Source organism: Triticum urartu, chromosome 6, assembly GCF_003073215.2.
Source record: "Triticum urartu cultivar G1812 chromosome 6, Tu2.1, whole genome shotgun sequence".
Lineage (NCBI taxonomy): Eukaryota > Viridiplantae > Streptophyta > Magnoliopsida > Poales > Poaceae > Triticum > Triticum urartu.
Window position 1 is genome coordinate 479501890 of NC_053027.1, and position 8179 is coordinate 479510068.

The following is an 8179-nucleotide window of genomic DNA, read 5'->3' on the forward strand; positions in this document are numbered from 1 at the left end:
GATAGAGCGTATCATATCACGGGGTTTGGATGCATCGGCGAAGTTTGCACCAACTCTCGAGGTGAGAAAGGGCAATGCACGGTACCGAAGAGGCTAGCAATGATGGACGGGTGAGAGTGTGTATAATCCATGGACTCAACATTAGTCATAAAGAACTCACATACTTGTTGCAAAAATCTACAAGTCATCAAAACCAAGCACTACATGCATGCTCCTAGTGGGATAGATTGGTAGGAAAAGACCATCACTCATCCCCGACCGCCACTCATAAGGAAAGCAATCAAAGAACACCTCATGCTTCAAATTTGTCACACAACGTTTATCATACGTGCATGCTACGGGACTTGCCAACTTCAACACAAGTATTTCTCAATTCCACAATTACTCAACTAGCACGACTCTAATATTACCATCTTTATATCTCAAAACAACTATCAAGTATCAAACTTCTCATATGATTTAATGCACTCTATATGAAAGTTTTTATCATACCCATCTTGGATGCCTATCATATTAAGACTAATTTTATAGCCAAAGCAAATTACCATGCTGTTCTAAAAGAATCTCAAGATAATATAAGTGAAGCATGAGAGATTAATAATTTCTATAAAATAAAACCACCACCGTGCTCTAAAAAGGTACTCCCTCTGTCCCAAAATATAAGAACGTTTTTAACACTACACTAGTGTCAAAAACGTTCTTATATTATGGGACGGAGGAAGTATAAGTGAAGCACTAGAGCAAAATTATCTAGCTCAGAAGATATAAGTGAAGCACATAGAGTATTCTAACAAATTCCGATTCATGTGTGTCTCACCAAACGGTGTATACAATAGGGATGATTGTGGTAAACTAAAAAGCAAAGACTCAAATCATACAAGACGCTCCAAGTAAAACACATATCATGTGGTGAATAAAAATATAGCCTCAAGTAAAGTTACCGATAGATGAAGACGAAAGAGGGGATGCCTTCCGGGGCATCCTCAAGCTTAGGCTTTTGGTTGTCCTTGAATTTTACCTTGGGGTGCCTTGGTCATCCCCAAGCTTAGGCTCTTGCCACTCCTTATTCCAAAATCCATCAAATCTTTACGCAAAAACTTGAAAACTTTACAACGCAAAACTCAACAGAAAATCTCATGAGCTCCGTTAGTATAAGAAAACAAACCACCACTTTAAGGTACTGTAATGAACTCATTATTTATTTATATTGGTGTTAAAACTACTGTATTCCAACTTCTCTATGGTTCATACCCCCTAATACTAGCCATAGATTCATCAAAATAAGCAAACAACACACGAAAAACAGAATCTACCAAAAACAGAACCGTTTGTAGTAATCTATAGGTTTTGAATACTTCTGTAACTCCAAAAATCCTGAAAATTAGGACGTCCTAAATAATTCGTATATTGATCTACTGCAGTTGGAATTGGTATTTTATCGCTCTCTGGTAAAAACTGAAAATTATTCTCGTGAGCGCATACTTTCTATTATTTCAGCAAGATAAAACAACAACCACCCAAGAAAATCCTAAAGGCTTTACTTGGCAAAACACTAATTAAAACATTAAAACACAATCATAACATAGGATAGATGATTTATTTATTACTAAACAGGAACAAAAAGTAAAGAACAAAAATAAAATTGGGTTGCCTCCCAACAAACACTATCGTTTAACGCCCCTAGCTAGGCATAAAAGCAAGAATAGATCTAGGTATTGCCATCTTTGGTGTTGGGAAAGAAAAGAGAATTTTTTTTGTCTATAGCATTTATCTTTCTATTTTGAGAAAGCACGTGGCCATTAATGGCGGAAGAAAGATTAAGCACGCGACGGAAATTTTCATCTAAGCTAGCCTTCATCTCTTTGATAATTTCATTTTGATAAAAGCACAAAAGAGAGGTGGATTCAACCTTCTCATTCATGGGGTTCCCAAATATAGTTTTCATATTTTCATAGGTATCGATGGCATCCCCCTCAAGAAAACCTTCTTCATAGATAGAATCTAAAACTTGCTTGAAAGAAGGGGGCAAGCCAACATAAAAGCTTTTCAAGTATATCTCAATTTGATATTGGGGTACATAGCTGGCTCGGATCCTTAACAGTCTATCCCAAGCATCTTTCAAAGATTCATCAAGCAAATAACCAAAGATTCCGGGGTCATCTTCATCAAAATTATCTAAACTCTCATTGATAACCCTGGTAGGTCTTTCCATAGCATCATTATTTATGTATGAGTGTTGGAAATATGCCCTAGAGGCAATAATAAAAGGATTATTATTATATTTCCTTGTTCATGATAATTGTCTTTATTCATGCTATAATTGTGTTATCCGGAAATCGTAATACATGTGTGAATACAGACACCAACATGTCCCTAGTAAGCCTCTAGTTGACTAGCTCGTTGATCAACAGATAGTCATGGTTTCCTGACTATGGACATTGGATGTCATTGATAACGAGATCACATCATTAGGAGAATGATGTGATGGACAAGACCCAATCCTAAACATAGAACAAGATCGTATAGTTCGTTTGCTAGAGTTTTTCCAATGTCAAGTATCTTTTCCTTAGACCATGAGATCGTGTAACTCCCGGATGGATTCCGTAGGAATGCTTTGGGTGTACCAAACGTCACAACGTAACTGGGTGACTATAAAGGTATACTACGGGCATCTCTGAAAGTGTCTGTTGGGTTAACACGGATCAAGACTGGGATTTGTCACTCCGTATGACGGAGAGGTATCTCTGGGCCCACTCGGTAATGCATCATCACAATGAGCTCAAAGTGACCAAGTGTCTGGTCACGGGATCATGCATTACGGTACGAGTAAAGTGAATTGCCGGTAATGAGATTGAACGAGGTATTGGGATACCGACGATCGGATCTCGGGCAAGTAACGTACCGATTGACAAAGGGAATTGTATACGGGGTTGCTTGAATCCTCGACATCGTGGTTCATCCGATGAGATCATCGAGGAGCATGTGGGAGCCAACATGGGTATCCAGATCCCGCTGTCGGTTATTGACCGGAGAGCCGTCTCGGTCATGTCTACATGTCTCCCGAACCCGTAGGGTCTACACACTTAAGGTTCAGTGACGCTAGGGTTGTAGAGATATGAATATGCAGTAACCCGAAAGTTGTTCGGAGTCCCGGATGAGATCCCGGATGTCACGAGGAGTTCCGAAATGGTCCGGAGGTGAAGAATTATATATAGGAAGTGCAGTTTCGGCCATCGGGAGAGTTTCGGGGGTCACCGGTATTGTACCGGGACCACCGGAAGGGTCCCGGGGGTCCACCGGGTGGGGCCACCCATCCCGGAGGGCCCCATGGGCTAAAGTGGGGAGGGGAACCAGCCCATAGTGGGCTGGTGCGCCCCCCTTGGCCCACCCCATGCGCCTAGGGTTGGGAACCCTAGGGTGGGGGGGGGGCGCCCCACCTGGCTTGGGGGACACTCCACCCCTTGGCCGCCGCCCCCCCTAGGAGATCCCATCTCCTAGGGCCGGCGCACCCCCTAGGGGGCCTATATAAGGGGGGGGAGGGGCAGCCGCACCCTTGAGTCTTGGCGCCTCCCTCTCCCCTGCTACACCTCTCCCTCTCGCAGAAGAACGGCGAAGCCCTGCTGCGGTGACTGCTGCATCCACCACCACGACGTCGTGCTGCTGGATCTTCATCAACCTCTCCTTCCCCCTTGCTGGATCAAGAAGGAGGAGACGTCACGCTAACCGTACGTGTGTTGAACGCGGAGGTGCCGTCCGTTCGGTGCTAGGATCTCCGGTGATTTCGATCACGTCGAGTACGACTTCCTCATCCCCGTTCTTTGAACGCTTCCGCGCGTGATCTACAAAGGTATGTAGATGCAATCCGATCACTCGTTGCTAGATGAACTCATAGATAGATCTTGGTGAAACCGTAGGAATTTTTTTTGTTTTCTGCAACGTTCCCCAACAGTGGATCAGAGCTAGGTCTATGCGTAGTTCTCTTTGCACGAGTAGAACACAATTTGTTGTGGGCGTAGATGTTGTCAACTTTCTTGCCGCTACTAGTCTTATTTTGCTTCAGCGGTATTGTGGGATGAAGCGGCCCGGACCAACCTTACACGTACGCTTACGTGAGACCGGTTCCATCGACTGACATGCACTAGTTGCATAAGGTGGCTGGCGGGTTTCTGTCTCTCCCACTTTAGTTGGAGCGGATTCGATGAAAAGGGTCCTTATGAAGGGTAAATAGAAGTTGACAAATCACGTTGTGGCTTTCACGTAGGTAAGAAAACGTTCTTGCTAGAACCCTATTGCAGCCACGTAAAATTTGCAACAACAATTAGAGGACGTCTAACTTGTTTTTGCAGCAAGTGTTTTGTGATGTGATATGGCCAAAGTTGTGATGAATGATGAATGATATATATGTGATGTATGAGATGTTCATGCTATTGTAATAGGAATCACGACTTGCATGTCGATGAGTATGACAACTGGCAAGAGCCATAGGAGTTGTCTTTATTTTTTGTATGACCTGCGTGTCATTGAGAAATGCCATGTAAATTACTTTACTTTATTGCTAAACGTGTTAGCCATAGTAGTAGAAGTAATAGTTGGCGAGCAACTTCATGGAGACACGATGATGGAGATCATGATGATGGAGATCATGGTGTCATGCCGATGACAAGATGATCATGGAGCCCCAAAATGGAGATCAAAGGAGCTATGTGATATTGGCCATATCATGTCACTATTATTATTTGATTGCATGTGATGTTTATCATGTTTTTGCATCTTGTTTACTTAGAACGACGGTAGTAAATAAGATGATCCCTCATAATAATTTCAAGAAAGTGTTCCCCCTAACCGTGCACCCTTGCGACAGTTCGTTGTTTCGAAGCACCATGTGATGATCGGGTGTGATAGATTCCAATGTTCACATACAACGGGTGTAAGACAGGTTTACACATGCAAACACTTAGGTTGACTTGACGAGCCTAGCATGTACAGACATGGCCTCGGAACACAGAAGACCGAAAGGTCGAGCATGAGTCGTATAGAAGATACGATCAACATGAAGATGTTCACCGATGTTGGCTAGTCCATCTCACGTGATGATAGGACACGACCTAGTTAACTCGGATCATGTTATACTTAGATGACTGGAGGGATGTCTATCTGAGTGGGAGTTCATTGAATAATTTGATTTAGATGAACTTAATTATCATGAACTTAGTCTAAAATCTTTACAACATGTATTGTAGATCAAATGGCCAACGTTGTCCTCAACTTCAACGCGTTCCTAGAGAAAACCAAGCTGAAAGATGATGGCAGCAACTATACGGACTGGTTCCGGAACCTGAGGATCATCCTCATAGTTGCCAAGAAAGATTATGTCCTACAAGCACCGCTAGGTGAAGCACCTGCTCTCCCTGCAGAACAAGATGTTATGAACGCTTGGCAGACACGTACCGATGATTACTCCCTCGTTCAGTGCGGCATGCTTTACAGCTTAGAGCCGGGGCTCCAAAAGCATTTTGAGAGACATGGAGCATATGAGATGTTCGAAGAGCTGAAAATGGTTTTTCAAGCTCATGCCCGGGTCGAGAGATACGAAGTCTCCGACAAGTTCTTCAGCTGTAAGATGGATGAAAACAGTTCTGTCAGTGAGCACATACTCACTATGTCTTGGTTACATAACCGCTTGACTCAGCTGGGAGTTAATCTCCCGGATGACACGGTCATTGACAGAATCCTTCAGTTGCTTCCACCGAGCTACAAGAGCTTTGTGATGAACTTCAATATGCAGGGGATGGAAAAGACCATTCCTGAAGTATTTGCAATGCTGAAATCAGCAGAGGTAGAAGTCAAAAAGGAACATCAAGTGTTGATGGTGAATAAAACCACTAAGTTCAAGAAAGGCAAGGGTAAGAAGAACTTCAAGAAGGACGGCAAGGGAGTTGCCGCCCCCGGCAAGCAAGCTGCCGGGAAGAAGCCAAAGAATGGACCCAAGCCCGAGACTGAGTGTTTTTATTGCAAGGGAAGTGGTCACTGGAAGCGGAACTGCCCCAAATACTTAGCAGACAAGAAGGCCGGCATCACGAAAGGTATATGTGATATACATGTAATTGATGTGTACCTTACCAGAACTCGTAGTAGCTCCTGGGTATTTGATACCGGTGCGGTTGCTCACATATGTAACTCAAAGCAGGAGCTGCGGAATAAGCGGAGACTGGCGAAGGACGAGGTGACGATGCGCGTTGGGAATGGTTCCAAGGTCGATGTGATCACCGTCGGCACGCTACCTCTACATTTACCTACTGGATTAGTTTCGAACCTCAATAATTGTTATTTAGTGCCAAGTTTGAGCATGAACATTGTATCGGGATCTCGTTTAATACGAGATGGCTACTCATTTAAATCCGAGAATAATGGTTGTTCTATTTATATGAGAGATATGTTTTATGGTCATGCTCCGATGGTGAATGGTTTATTCTTAATGAATCTCGAGCGTAATGCTACACATATTCATAGTGTGAGTACCAAAAGATGTAAGGTTGATAATGATAGTCCCACATACTTGTGGCACTGCCACCTTGGTCACATAGGTGTCAAACGCATGAAGAAGCTCCATGCAGATGGACTTTTAGAGTCTCTTGATTATGAATCATTTGACATGTGCGAACCATGCCTCATGGGTAAAATGACCAAGACTCCGTTCTCAGGAACAATGGAGCGAGCAACCAACTTATTGGAAATCATACATACTGATGTGTGCGGTCCAATGAGTGTTGAGGCTCGCGGTGGCTATCGTTATGTTCTCACCCTCACTGATGACTTGAGTAGATATGGGTATGTCTACTTAATGAAACACAAGTCTGAGACCTTTGAAAGGTTCAAGGAATTTCAGAGTGAGGTTGAGAATCAATGTGACAGGAAAATCAAGTTCCTGCGATCAGATCGTGGAGGAGAATACTTGAGTCACGAATTTGGCACACACTTAAGAAAATGTGGAATAGTTTCACAACTCACGCCGCCTGGAACACCTCAGCGTAATGGTGTGTCCGAACGTCGTAATCGCACTCTATTAGATATGGTGCGATCTATGATGTCTCTTACCGATTTACCACTATCTTTTTGGGGCTATGCTTTAGAGACTGCCGCATTCACTTTAAATAGGGCTCCGTCGAAATCCGTTGAGACGACACCATATGAATTATGGTTTGGGAAGAAACCTAAGCTGTCATTTCTAAAAGTTTGGGGATGCGATGCTTATGTCAAGAAACTTCAACCTGAAAAGCTCGAACCCAAGTCGGAAAAATGCGTCTTCATAGGATACCCTAAAGAAACTATTGGGTATACCTTCTACCTCAGATCCGAAGGCAAGATCTTTGTTGCCAAGAATGGATACTTTCTAGAGAAGGAGTTTCTCTCGAAAGAAGTAAGTGGGAGGAAAGTAGAACTTGATGAAGTATTACCTCTTGAACCAGAAAATGGTGCAACTCAAGAAAATGTTCCTGAGGTGCCTGCACCGACTAGAGAGGAAGTTAATGATGATGATCATGAAACTTCAGATCAAGTTGCTACTGAACTTCGTAGGTCCACAAGGACACGTTCCGCACCAGAGTGGTACGGCAACCCTGTCTTGGAAATCATGTTGTTAGACAACGGTGAACCTTCGAACTATGAAGAAGCGATGGCGGGCCCGGATTTCGACAAATGGCTGGAAGCCATGAAATCCGAGATAGGATCCATGTATGAAAACGAAGTATGGACTTTGACTGACTTGCCCGTTGAGCGGCGAGTCATAGAAAATAAATGGATCTTTAAGAAGAATACAGACGCGGATGGTAATGTTACCATCTATAAAGCTTGACTTGTCGCTAAGGGTTATCGGCAAGTTCAAGGGGTTGACTATGATGAGACTTTCTCACCGGTAGCGAAGCTGAAGTCCGTCCGAATCATGTTAGCAATTGCCGCATTCTATGATTATGAGATATGGCAAATGGACGTCAAAACGGCATTCCTTAATGGTTTCCTTAAGGAAGAATTGTATATGATGCAGCCGGAAGGTTTTGTCGATCCTAAGAATGCTGACAAGGTGTGCAAGCTCCAACGCTCGATTTATGGGCTGGTGCAAGCATCTCGGAGTTGGAACATTCACTTTGATGAGATGATCAAAGCATTTGGGTTTATGCAGACT